Source organism: Marmota flaviventris, chromosome 8 (genome assembly GCF_047511675.1).
Source record: "Marmota flaviventris isolate mMarFla1 chromosome 8, mMarFla1.hap1, whole genome shotgun sequence".
In the NCBI taxonomy this organism is placed as follows: Eukaryota; Metazoa; Chordata; class Mammalia; order Rodentia; family Sciuridae; genus Marmota; species Marmota flaviventris.
In genome coordinates, this window is record NC_092505.1 from 136,808,499 (window position 1) to 136,822,299 (window position 13,801).

Consider the following 13,801-nt stretch of genomic DNA (forward strand, 5'->3'; position numbering starts at 1 on the left):
TAGGATTAAGTTTAGAGTAAGTGTAGGCATTTGAGCTAGGTTAGAGATAGGACGAGGGTTAGGGTTTGAGTCAGGGCTAGGGTTAAATTTATGTTTAGGGGTATGTTTAGACTAAGGATTAGAGTTTGAGCTAGTGTTAGGGCTAGGGAGAGGGTTAGCATTAGGGTTAAGTCTAAGGTTATGGTTAGGGTTATGATTAGGGCTAGGTTTAGGGCTAGGATAAGGGGTAGGTTTTGTGTGATGTTTAGGGCTAACATTAGGGCTATGGGTAATGTAAGAACTAGGGATATGGTTATGGATAATATTAGGGTCATGGTAGTGGATAAGTCTAGTGTTAGGGTTGGGGTTTGGTTTAGGAAAAGGTTTAGAGCTAGGGTTTTTATTAGGTTAAGGGTCATTGTTGTGTTAGGGTTTGTATTATGGTTAGGGCCACAATTAGGACTAGTGTTTGGTCTAGTGATAGGTTTAATCTTTATGTTAGGTTAAGGGTTATTGTTAGGGCTAGTGCTAGGTTTTGGTTTAGGGCTAAGGCTAGATTTATGACTCTATTTAGGATTAGGTTTGGTCTAGTGCTAATATTACTCTTAGTTTTAGGTATAGGTTTACCAGTTGAGGTAGTGTTAGGGTTCAGTTTAAGGTTAGGGTCAGGTTTAGATCTAGGGTTAGTGTGAGGGTCAGAATAAGGATCAGGGTTAAAATTAGGGTTAAAGCTAGAATGAGGACTAGGTCTAGGAATAGTTATAGAGTTAGGGTTTGGTGTGGCCTAAGGATTAATTTTAGGAGTAGAGTAGCATTAGGGAGAGGGTTTGGCTTAGGGTAAGTAATAGGGTTAGAGGTACGGTTAGAGTTAGGGTTAGAGTCAAGGCTCGGATTAGTTATAGAATTTGTGTTAGCAATAGGGCTATTTGCTAATGAAAGAACTAGTTTTCTGCTTACAGCTAGTTCTAGTGTAAAGGTTATGGCAATGTTTAAAGCTAGGGGTACTGTTAGGGACCAACTAAGGGTCATGGTTATTTCTATGGTTAGGGTTAAGACTCAAATTAGGGCTAAGTTTAGGGATAGGTTTAGGTTACTGTTAGATTTAGGTTAAAGGTTAGGGTTAAGATTGTGGCTCAGTTTTGTTTTAGAACTAGGGAAGAGTTAGGGCTACTTTTCCAAGTAGCATTAGGTTTAGGGCTAGTGTTAGGATGAGGTTTTGGCTTAAGGTTAGGGTTTACTACCAGATTTAGGGCTAGGGTGATGGTTACATTTAGGGTTGGGGCTAGGGATAGGGCTAGATTTGGGTTATGGTAAGGGATAAATTTTGAACTTTGGATAGGGCTAGAGCAAGAGTTAGAGTTTGTCTTAGGGCTGGGGATAGGTTTAGGTGTAGGGTAAAGGTCAATGTTAGATCCAGGTGTATTATTAGGGTCAGAGTCAGGGTAGGGTTTGGTTTAATTTAAGATTTAGGGTTTATGCTTGAATTAGCAGTGGATTCGGTTTAGGGTTTGGGTAATGGATAGAATTAGGTTTATGGTTCCGGTTATGTTTAGAATAGTGGATAGGGTTAATGTTAACGATAGGGTTATCGTTAGGACAAGGGTTAGCATTTGGGTTAGTAATTTCTTTAGGGTAATGGATAGAGTTAGAGCTAAGGTTAGTGCTAGGGTTAAGATTACAATTAGGGTTATGCTTAGAGTTAGGCCTAGGGTTAATTTTAGGGTTAGAGTTAGGGTAAGTGTAGGAATTTGAGGTAGGAATAAGGCTAGGGTGACGGTTAGGTTTTGAGTTAAGGCTAGTGTTAGGTTTAGGTTAGGGTTATCTTTAGGTTAAGGATTAGAATTTGAGCTAGGTTTAGGGCTAGGGTGAGGGTTAGCATTAGGGTTTGTTCTAAGGTTATGTTTAGGGTTATGATTAGGGCTGGGTTTAAGGCTAGGATAAGGGCTAGGTTTAGTGTGATGTTTAGGACTAACATTAGGTCTTGGGTAATGTAAGTGCGAGGGATATGGTTATGACTAGTTTTACGGTAAGGGTAATGGATAAGTCTAGTGTTAGTGTTAGGTTTTGGTTTAGGATAAGGTTTAGAGCTAGGATTTCTATTTGATTAAGTGTCATTGTGGGGTTAGGGTTAGTTTTAGGTTTAGAGCCACAATTAGGACTAGCGTTTGGTCTAGTGAGAGGTTTAGTCTTTACGTTAGGTTAAGGGTTATTGTTAGGGCTAGTGCTTGGTTGTTATTTAGGGCTAGGGCTAAATTTATGACTCTATTTAAAATTAGGTTTGTCTAGTACTACTGTTACTGTAAGGTTTAGGTATAGGTTTACCGGTAGATGTAGTGTTAGGGTTCAGTTTAGGGTTAGGGTCAGGTTTAGATCTAGGGTTAGTGTTAGGTTCAGAATAAGAGGCAGGGTTAGGGTTAGGGTTAGAATGAGGGCTACTTTTAGGACTAGTAATAGAGTTAGGGTTTGGGGAAGGCTATGAAATATGGTTAGTACTAGGGTAGCATTAGGATGAAGATTTGGCTTAGTGTAAGTGATAGGGTTATAGGTACGACTAGGGTTAGGGTAAGGGTTAGAGTTAGTGTTAGAATTAGGGATAGGGTTAGCATTAGTGATTGGTTTTTGGTTATAGTTTGGTTAAGGTTTAGTGTTAGGGTTAGTGTTAGGTGTAAGATTAGGATTAGGTGAGTGTTAGGGTTAGGGTTAGGGCAGGGTTAGGCTTAATGTTAGGGTTAGGGTTAGGGAAGGTTTAGGTTTACGGTTAGGTTATTGTTTGTGTTAGTGTTAGGGTAATGGGTAGGGTTACGTTAAGGTTAGGGATATGGTTAGGGTTAGGGTTAAGGTTATTGTTAAGGTTAGGGTTATTATTAAGGTTAGGGTTAGGGTTAGGGTAAGGTTTAGTTTTAGGTTACTGTTAGGGTTAGGCTTAGGTTTATTGTTAGGGTTAAGATTACTGTTAGGGTTACGGTTAGGTTTAGTGTTACAGTTAGTGTTAGGGTTTTTTTTGGGTTAGTTTTTCGGTAAGGGTTAGGGTTAAAGTAAAGATTAGGGTTACATTTAGTGTTAGGGTTAGGTTTGGGTTAAGGGTAAGGGTTAGTGATAGGTTTAGGGTTAGTGCTTGTGATAGAGTTATGGTTAGGTTTAGGGTTCAGTTTAGGGTTAGGGTTAGTTTTAGAATTAGGATTAGTGGTAGGTTTAGGCTTAGAGGTTTAGGCTTAGGGTTAGGGTTAGTGTTAGTTATACAGTTATGTTTGGGGTTAGGATTTGTGTTAGGTTTAGAGTTAAAGTTAGTGTTAGGTTTAGTGTTAGGGTTAGTTTTAGGGCTAGGGTTAGGCAAGAATTAGGGTTAGGGTTAGGATTTGTGTTAGGTTTAGAGTTAAAGTTAGGGTTTGTATTAGGTTATTGTTAGGATATGGGTTTGTGTTAGGGTTATCGGTTAGGGTTAGAAATAGGGTTCGTGTAAAGGTTAGATTTGGGGTTAGTGTTAAGGTAAGGTGTAGGTTTACGGTTAAGTTTAGAGTTAGTGTTACATTTAGGGTTGTGGTTTAGGTTAAGTTAAGATTCTTGTTTGGGTTAGGGTTACAGTTAGGTTTATGGTTAGTATTAGGGTTAGGGTTAGATTTAGTGTTAAGGTTAGGTCTAGGATTATGGTGAGGTTTAGTGTTAGTGTTAGGGTTAGGTTTAGGTTTAGTGTTAGGGTAAGTGTTAGGGTTAGGGTTAAATTTTCGGTTAGTGTTTGGGTTAGGATTTGTGTTATGGTTAGCTTTAGGGTTAGGGATAGGTTTAGGGTTACTCTTAGGATTAGGTTTAGGGTTAGGATTGCGGATTGGGTTAGTATTAATGTTAGGGTTAAGGTTAGGTTTAGTGTTAGTGTCTGGATTATGGTAATAGTTAGGTTTAGGGTTAGTGTTAGGTTTAGGGTTAGGGTTAGCCTCAGGTTTAGGGCTAGGATTAGATGAGTTTTAGGGTTAGGGTAATAGTTAAAGTTAGAGTTAGTATTAATGTTAGGGTTAGGGTTAAAATTAGGGACAAAGTTAGGTTTAGGGTTCGGTTAGGGTTTGTGTTAGGGTTAGGTTTGCGGGTACGATTAGGGTTATGGTAATGGTTAGGGTTAGGGTCAGGGTTCTTGTTTGTGTTAGGGTTAAAATTAGGTTTTGTGTTAGAGTTAGTGTTATGTATAGTGTTAGTGTTAGGGTTAGAGTTAATGGTAGGTTTAGGGTTAGGGTTAGCTTTAGTGTTAGTGTTAAGGTGAGGTTTTGTGTTAGGATTTTTGTTACGGTTGGTATTAGGGTTAGTGTTATGTTTAGGGTTAGGATTAGTGTTAGGTTTAGTGTTAAGTCTAGGTAAGGGTTAGAGTTCGGGTTATGTGAGGGTCAGGTTTATGGTTTAGGTTAGGGTTTGTGTTAGGTTTAGGGTTAGAGTTAGTGTTAGTGTTAGGGTTAAAATTAGGGTTAGGGATATTGTTAGTGTTAGTGTTAGAATGGGTTTAGGTTTATGGTTAATGTTAGGCTTAGGTTTAGGATTTGGTTTAAGGTTAGGGTTAGTGGTATTGTTAGCATTTGGGTTCGTTTTAAGGTTAAGATTAGGGTTAGTGTTAGGATTAGTGTTAAGGTTAGGGTTAGGTTTAAGTTTATTTTTAGGGTTAGATTTAGGGTTAGGATTAGCATTTGGTTTAGTGTTAGGTTTATGGTTATGTTTAATGATTTTCGGGGTATTTTTTAGGGTTAGGGTTAGGTTTAGGGTTCATTTTAGGGTTAGGGTTATCATTAGGGATAGGATAAATGTTAAGGATAGAATTTGAGTTACAGTTAGATTTTCAGGGTTAGGGTTAGGGTTAGGTTGGGTTTTCAGTTAGGTTTAGGGTTAGTATTAGGTTTAGGTTTAGGGTTAGTGTTTGGTTTAGTGTTAGGGTTAAGTAAGGGTTAGGGTTTGGGTTAGGGTAAGCGTTATGGTTTTTGTTAGGATTTGTGTTAGAGTTACGGTTAGAGTTAGTGTTAGTGTTAGGATTTGGGTTAGGGTTAAGTTTAAGGTTAGTGTTAGGGTTAGGGTTAGGGTTAGAAATAAGTTTAGGGATAGTGTTAGGGTTAGGGTTATTGTTTGAATTAGAGTTAGGGTTAGTGGTAAGTTTAGAGTTAGGGATCGTGTTAGGGTTAGGGTTAGATTTATGGTTAGGTTTAGTGTTAGTGTTAGGATTAGGGTTAGGGATAATGTTAAGGTTAGGGATAGATTTAGGTTTAGGGTTACTGTTAGGGTTAGGGTTAGAGTTAGTGTTAAGATTATGGTTAGAATTAGGGTTAGTGTTAGTGTAAGGTTTAGGGTTTGATTTACGGTTAGATTTAGGGTTCGTTTTAGAGTAACAGGTAGGCTTAGGATTAGTGTTAGGGTTAGTGTTAGGGTTCGGGTAATGGTTTGTGTTAGGGTTAGGTTTACAGTTAGGGCTTCAGTTAGGATGAGGGTTAGAGTTAGGGTTAAAATTAGGCTTAGGGTTAGTATTACGATTAGTGTTAGGTATAGGGTTATGGTAAGACTTAGTGTAAGTTATAGGGTTAGGGTTGGGGTTATGATTAGTATTTGGGTTAGTGTTATGTTTATTGTTAGGTTTACTGTTAGGGTTAGGTTTATGTTTAGGTTTAGCTAAGGGTTTGGGTAAGTTTTAAAGTTTTTGTTAGAGTTATGGTTATGGTCAGGTTTTGTGTTACGGTCAGGGTGAGGGTTAGCATTACAGTTAAAATTAATGTTAGAGTTAGGGTTAGGTTTAGGTTTAGGTTTAATTTTAGGGTTATGGGTAGAATTAGTGTTAGTGTTAAGTTAGTGTTAGGGTTAAGTTTAGGGTTAGTTCATGGGTTAGAGTTAGTGTTAGGGATAGGATTTGTGTTAGGGTTAAGGTTAGGGTTATGGTTATTTTAGGATTAGGGTTACGGTTACAGTTCATTTTAGGTTTAGGTTATGTGTTACTGTTAGTTTCAGGTTTAGGGTTAGGATTAGGGTTAGAGGTAGTGTTAGGGTTAGGGTTAGGTTAAGCATTAGTGTTTGGGTTAGAGTTATACTTAATTTTAGGTTTTGTGTTGGGTTAGGGTTAGAGTTAGTGTTTGGTTTAGGTTTAGTGTTAGGGTGAGTGTTATTGTTAGGTTTAGGGTTAAATTTAAGTTTAGCCTTAGGATTAGTTCTAGGCTTAGGGTTAAGATTAGGGTAAGGGTTAGGGTTAGTGTTATGTTTAGTGTTAGGTTTAGGATTAGAGTTCTTTTAAAGTTTGGGATAGGTTTCAGGTTAGTGTAAGGTATAGTGGTAGGGTTAGGGTTAATGATCGGGTTACGGTTGGGGTAAGGATTAGGTTAGTGTTAGGTTTGTGTTAAGGCTATGGTTAGGGTACTTGATAGGGTTAGGTTTAGGGTTAGTATTAGGGTTAGGGTAAGGATTAGTGTTAGTGATAGGGTTAGGGTTATAGTTAGGGTAAGTGTTATGGTTGGGGTAAGGATTAGTATAGGATTAGTGTTAGGTTTTGAGTTAGGTTTAGGGTTAGGGTTAGGGTTAGGGCTAGGGTTAATGTTAGGTTAAGGTTAGGGTTATGGTTAGAGTTAGGGTTTTTGTTATGGTGAGAGTTAGGGTTAGGTTTAGAGTTAGGTTTAGGGTTAAATTTAGTGTTAGGTTAAGGTTTAGGGTTAGGTTTAGGGTAATGGTTAGAATTTGTTTTAGTGTAAAATTAGGGTTAGGGTTAGGATTAGTTGGATGGTTAGTGTTAGGGTTTGTTTTAAGTTTATGGTTAGTTTTAGGTTTAGGTTTATTGTTATGGTTAGGATTAGGGTTAGGGTTAGGGTTATATCAGGGTAGGTTAGGTTTGGGTTAGGGTTAAGATAACTGTTAGTTTTAGGGTTAGGGTTAGTTTAGTGTTAGGGTTAGGGTTAGGGTTCATTTTAGGTTTAGGCTTAGGCTTAGTGTTAGGTTTAGGTTTAGGGTTTTGTTAGGGTTAGGGTTTGTGTTAGTGTTAGGGATAGGTTTAGGGTTAGTGTTAGTGTTTGGGTTGGGATATACTTAGGTTTAGGCTCAGTGTTAGTGTTGGCGTTAGGATTAGTGTTGGGTATAGGGTTAGGGCTAAGGTGAGTGTTAGGTTTAGCGTTAGGTTTAGGGTTATTGTTAGGAATAGGATTAGGGTTACTGTTAGGTTTAGGGTCAAATTAGGGTTAGGGTTAGTGTTAAGGTTAAAGTTAGGTTTAGGGTTAGGATTTCTGTTAGGATTAGGAATAAGGTTAGTTTTAAGGTTAATGTTAGGTTTAGGGATATACTTTTGGTCTGGTTTAGGCTTAGTGGTATGGTGAGGTTTATGTTTCATGTTAGGGCTATATTTATGGTTAGTGTTAGGGTTAGTGTTAGGTTTAGGATTAGGGTTAGTGTTAGTTAAGGTTTAGAATTAGGGTAGCTTAGGGTTTGGGTTAGGGTTTGTGTTTGGGTTAATGTTAGGTTAGGTTTATTGTTAGGCTTAAGGTTAGTGTTAGTGGGAGAGTTAGGATTTGTGTTAGGGTTATGTTTAGGTTAGGGTTAGGTTTTGGGTTAGGGTTAGGGTTAGGTTAGGTTTAGGTTTTTGGTTAAAATTATGGTTAGGTTTTGGGATACGGTTAGTTTTTTTTAGGATTAGGGTAAGGTTTAGTGTTATGTTTAGTATTAGGGTTTTTTTCAGGGTTATGGTTAGTGTTAGGATTGGGATAAAGATTAGGATTAACTTTAGGGTTAGAGTTAGGCTTAGGTTTAGTGTTAGTGTTTGGGTTAAGGTTTGTGTTTGTTTTAGATTTTGTGTTAGGTTTAGGCTTAGTGTTAGGGTTGCGTTCGAGTTAGAATTAGTGTTAGGGTTAGAATTAGGGTTAGGTTTAGAGTTAGTGTTAGGTTTAGACTTAGTGTTTACGTTAGGATTAGGGTTAAATTTTGTGTTAGGGTTAGTGTTTGGGTTAGGATTATGGTGATGATTAGGGTTTGTGTTAGGGTTAAGGTTAGTGTTATGTTTAAAGTTAGGGTTAGGTTTAGGGTTAATGTTATGTTTAAAGTTAGGGATAGGGTTAGTGTTAGTGTTAGCATTAGTTTTAGGTTTAGGGTTACTGGTAGGTTTAGTGTTAGGTTTAGGTTTAGGGTTACTGGTAGAGTTAATATTTGGGTTGGGTTTAGTGTTAATTTTAGGGTTATTTTTAGGATTAGGGTTAGTGGCAGGGTTAGCCTTATGGTGTTAGGTTTAGTGTTAGTATTAGGTCTTGACTTAGCATTAAGGTTAAGGTTACAGTTAGGGTAATGATATTTTTAGGGTTAAGGTTCAGGTTAGGTTTAGTGTAATGGATAGGCTAGGTTTAATAATACTGCTAGAGTCAGGCTGAGGATTAGCATTAGGATTTAGTTAGGTTTTGGGTAATGTATAGGGTTAGAGCTAGGGTTAGGACTATGTTTATGTTTAGAATCAGGGCTAGGGGTAGGGCTAGGTTTAGTGCAAGGATTAAAGTTACGGTTAGGTTTAGAATAAAGGTTAGGGCTAGGTTTAGGGTTTGAGTTAGGGTTAAATCTATGGTTGTGTCTTGGATTAAGGCTATGTTTTTGGTTACATTAGGGCTCTTCTTAGTCATACAGTAATGTAACAACTAAGGTTAAAATCAGGGCTTGTTTTAGGGTTACATTTAGGCCTGACTCTAATTTTAGGATTAGGTTTAGGTTTAGGGTGATGTTTTTAACTTGGGTTATTTTTAGCTTCTGAGTCAGGGTCACAGTTCATTTTATGGTTAGAGATATGACTCAAATTAGGGGTGGAGTTAGGGTGAGATGTAGGGTTAGGATTTGGTTTAGGTTAAGGTTTAGGGTTAGTCCTATGGGTCAGTTTTGTTTTAGGACTTAAGTTAAAGTTAAGGGTAGTTTTATGTTTACCGTTAGTGTTATTGCTACTGATAGGGTGAGTTTAGGCTTAGGAGTAGATTTTGACTGATGGTTAATTCTATGGTTAGGGCTATGGCTAGTGTTAGAACTAAGATTAGGTCTAGTGTTTGGGTTATGGTAAAGGATGGGTTAGAACTAGGAATAGGGCTATGGCAAGAGTTTGAGTTAGTTTTAGGGCTAGAATTTGGGTTAGGTTTAGAGCTAAATTAGGGCTAGGAATAAGTCTAGGCTTAGTATTAGGCTTAGGTCTAGGATTAGGGCTATGTTTATGGTTAGGTTTAGGGTTAGGTTTAGGGGAAGGGCTGCAATTTTGATTTCCACCTCCATTTCCATTTATCTCTAGGTGTCAAAATGAAGTGAAACCTTAAAATAGAAAGTGTTCATGATAGTGAACCATTGAATTGAGAAAAACATACCTTGGGAACATACTAAGGCTAGATAAAACATGACTCCTGCCCAGAATCAAAGAGATTTGAATAAAATTAACTTTCACCCTACCATTACCTCTAACCCTAGCCCTAGCCCTAACACCAAACCTATCATTAAAGCTATCCTGATTAGATAACCATTGATCCTAGAATTCCCACCCATGGGGAGCCTTGAGAGGGAAGCTAAGTGATGAATCCTTCGCAACATCAAACAAATCTGACCAAATAATTATGGGAAGTAATTCAGTACATGCATATTTTCCTGTTTTCTCCTAAAGGGCTCTCAGATTAAGTTGTTTTTCCATGCTTAAGCATAGGCCTACTTTTACAAGGAACATATCAGAGTCCCTGCAGAGAACTGTGAAGTTTGTGAAGTTTCAAGGAGCTAGTACAAACCCTGTTTGATTTTCAACTCCTATAACTTTCCCGTATAGGTCAAAATTAAGTGAAAAAATACAAAAGGTTCCTGACAGCAAACCAGTGAATGGAGGAGGACTAAACCTGGGGAACAAAGTAAGCTAAAAGATAAAGTCTTCCAAGTATCAAAGAATTTTGAATAAAAAATATCTCTAAACCTAACAGTAGCTCTAACCCTAGCTCTTTCCCTAACCCTAACTTTTTATGAAACCTTTGACCTTAGAATTTCCAAACTTGGGTAGCCTAGTGGGGAAAGCTAAGGGAGGAATCCTGCACAGTATCAAATAAATCTGTCCAAAAAAGTTGATGGAAAATATCAGTACATGCATATTTCTCTGTTTTCTCCTAAAGGACTCTTGGATAAAATTGTTTTTACATGCTTCAGCTTAGGCATACTATCACAAGAACAAACCAGAGGTTGCTCACAGAGAATTGATGGAGTGTGAAGTTTCAAGAAGCTACCACCAATGTTATTTGATTTCTAGCTCCATTTCCATTTACCTTTATAGGACAAAATGAACTGAAACTCTAAAATACAAACTGTTTCTTACAGTGAACCATTGAACCTAGGAGGCCCAAACTTGTGGAGTGTAGTAAGAGTGGAGAAAAATGAATCCTGCCCACTATCAAAGAAATTTCAACAAAACTAACTCTAATCATAATACTACCTCTAACACTAGCCCTAATACTATCCTTAACACAAACCCTAACCTGTTTGAAAAACTGTTGATCCTAGAAGTCCCAAACGTGGGGAGCCTAGGAGGCTAAGCTATCAGATGAATCCTATGCAGTACCAAAGATATATGACCAAATAATTAAGGTGGTATTTCGGTTATTGCATATTTCTCTGTTTTCTGCTAAAGGGCTCTCAGATAAAGTTGTTTTTGACATCTTAATATTAAGGCTACTTTCACAAGGAACAAACCTGAGAGTTCCCACAGAGAACTGACTTAGTGTTTGAAGTTTCAAGCAGCTAGCACCAACCCGGTTTGATTTCAACCTCCATTTTCATTTACCTATATAGGTCAATATGAAGTGAAACCTTAAAATACAGAGTGTCCCTGTTAGTGAACCATTTGAAATGAGAAAGATAAATCTGAAGAGCATATTAAGGCTAGATAAAAGAGGACTCCTTCCAAGTATCAAATAAATTTGTACAAAACATACTCTCACCCTAACACTGCATCTAATACTAGCCCTAAACCTAAACCTAACACTAACCCTAACCTGATTAGAGAAGCATTGATTCTAGAAGTCCCACACTTGGAGAGCTTTGTGGGGCAAGTTAAATAATGAATCCTACTCAGTAGCAAACAAATCTGACAAAATAATTATGGGAGGAATTTCAGTGCATGCATATTCCCTGCTTTCTCCTAAAGGACTCTCAGATAAAGTTGCTTTTGCATGCTTCAGCTTAGGCCTACAGTCACAAGTAACATACCAGATTGTACCCACAGAGAGTTGAGGGTATGTGTGCAGTTTCAGGCAGCTAGCATAAACCCATTTGATTTCCAGGTCCATTTACATTTACTCATACAGGTCAAAATGAAGTAAAATGAAAATGTTAACCATAACCTTAATGCTAACCCTAGTCATGAACCCTAATCTTAATCCAATCTATTACCCTGAACCTAACCTGAAACTAAACCTAACCCTAAAATTACCCTAACCCTAACACTAACACTAATTCAAGCCCTACCTTTAAACCTTAACCTATACCAAACCCTATCCCTGACCTTGACCCTAATAAAATTCCTAGACCTAAACTTGAACATAACCCCATACCTAACCGTTACCCTAGACTTATCCATAATCCTAATCCTAAAATTATCTTTATCCATAATTCTGGACGTGAAATTACCCCTAGCCCTAATCCTGGTACTAAACCTAAAACAAACCCTAGCCCTCATCCTAGCTCTAAACCTAGCTTTAATCATAACCCTAACCTAACACTACCCCTAACCCAAATTGTAACCCTCACACTACCTCTAACCCTAGCTATAATGCCATCTCTTACCCTAAACTTAATCTTAACCCTAACACAAACTCTAAGCTTAAGCCAAACAATGAACATAGCACTAATCCTAGCACTAGTTTAGACCTATCTCTAACCCTAACACTATCCTTAGCCATAAGACTCACTCTAACTCTTGCACTATACCTATCCCTAGTTCTAATCCTATTCCTTACCATAACCCTATCCCTAGACCTAACTCTTGCCCTCTCCTTAGTCCCAGCCCTAACCCTAGATCTAACCCTAATTTCAAATCTATCCCTAAACTAATCCTAAGATTAACACTTACACTATCCCTAAACATAACTCTAGGACTAAACCAAAACCAAGCAATAGCCCTAACCTTAAAAATTAACTTAACCCAAACCCTAAAACTAAACCTAGACCTATCACTAGCCCCAATTAGAATTCTAACACTAACATTAAAACTAACACTGACACTGACTCATATCCAAACACTCAACCTAACTCTAAACACTGCCCTCACCTTAAACCAAATGCTAAGAATAATCCTAACAATAATTTGAGTCCTATCCCTGACCCTAAAATGAACCCTGACCTTACTCTTATCCTAACACAAACCCTAGCTATAAATATCACCCTAAACTTAAACCTAACCCTAAAACTAAACCTACTTAAACCTAACCCTAACACTAAACCTAACCATAATACTAAAACTAACCTAAATTTAACACTAGTTCTTACATTAGCCATGGCCTTAATCCTATTCCTAAGCCTAACAGAAACACTAGCCCTGATTCAAGCCCTAAACCTAAATTTAACCCTCAATCTAACCCTAACCATAACCCTGAACCTAGCTCTAAACCAATCCCCTACCCTAAGCAAAACCCTAAACCTAAAGGTAACCCTAGACCTATCCCTAATTCTTAGGCTAACCAAATCCTAACTCTATTAATAGCCCTATCTTTGCTTTCATTCTAGCTCTAACTCTGTCCCAAATTCTAACCCTAACCTTATACTGACTCTACCACTAATCCTAAGTCTTACTGTAATACTAACTCTAACCCAAAACATATGGTAATCGTATCCCTAGACCTAACCCTGAAGCTAACTCCCAGCCTAGTTCTAACCATAGCTCTGAAACTAACCCTTATGCTAAACATAGCCCTAAACCTAATCCTAGTTGTAACCCTCACCCTAATTCTAACTCATGACCTAATCCTAACTATAATCCTAGCCATAACCTTAACTCTCACTCTATCCATTACTCTAAACATTACCCTTATGCTAATGTAACCTTAGGCCTAACCCTAACCCTATCACTATCCCCCAATCTGTCAATTACCCTAAACCTAACCTTAACTCTAAACCTAACCTTATCATTACCCAAATGCTAACCCCAATGCTAATTTGAGCCCTAACCCTAAACTCAAATCTAAACCAAAGTCCAACACTGACCCAGACATTAATAATTCCCCTAGCTCTAAACCTGACTATTACCCTATACCTAAACCTTACACAAGACTTAGCCATAAACCTAACCCTAAAACTATCCCCAACCATAACTCTAGACCTGACCTTAGCCCTAGCCTTAATCCTAGCCCTAAACCTATCACAAACCCTAGTCCTTAACCTAGCCCTAAACATAGTCTTAATTATAACCCTAACCTAACTTTAGGCCTAACCCTAACAATAACAATAGCCCTAATGTTAGCCCTAAATTAGCCCTATCACTAACCCTAACCCTAACCCTAGCCCAAAGACTAACTCTAACTCTCACCCTAGCCCTAACTCTAGTTCTAACCCTATACTTTACTGGAAGCCTAATCCTAGCCTGAACCTTAGGTCTAACCCTTGCCCTATTCATATTCCTGGCCATAACCCTAGATCTAACACTAACTCTAAATCTAACCCTAACAATAAGCCTAAGCCTAAACCTAACCCTAGCCCTAAACCTAAGGCTAATCCTAAATCTATCCCTAACCCTAGCCCTACCTCTAAAATTAAACCAAGCCATAGACCTTGCCCTAATACTTAACATAAACCAAGTCCTAATCCTACACCTATCCCTAACCCTAGCAATAATTTGAGTCTTAAGCCAAAC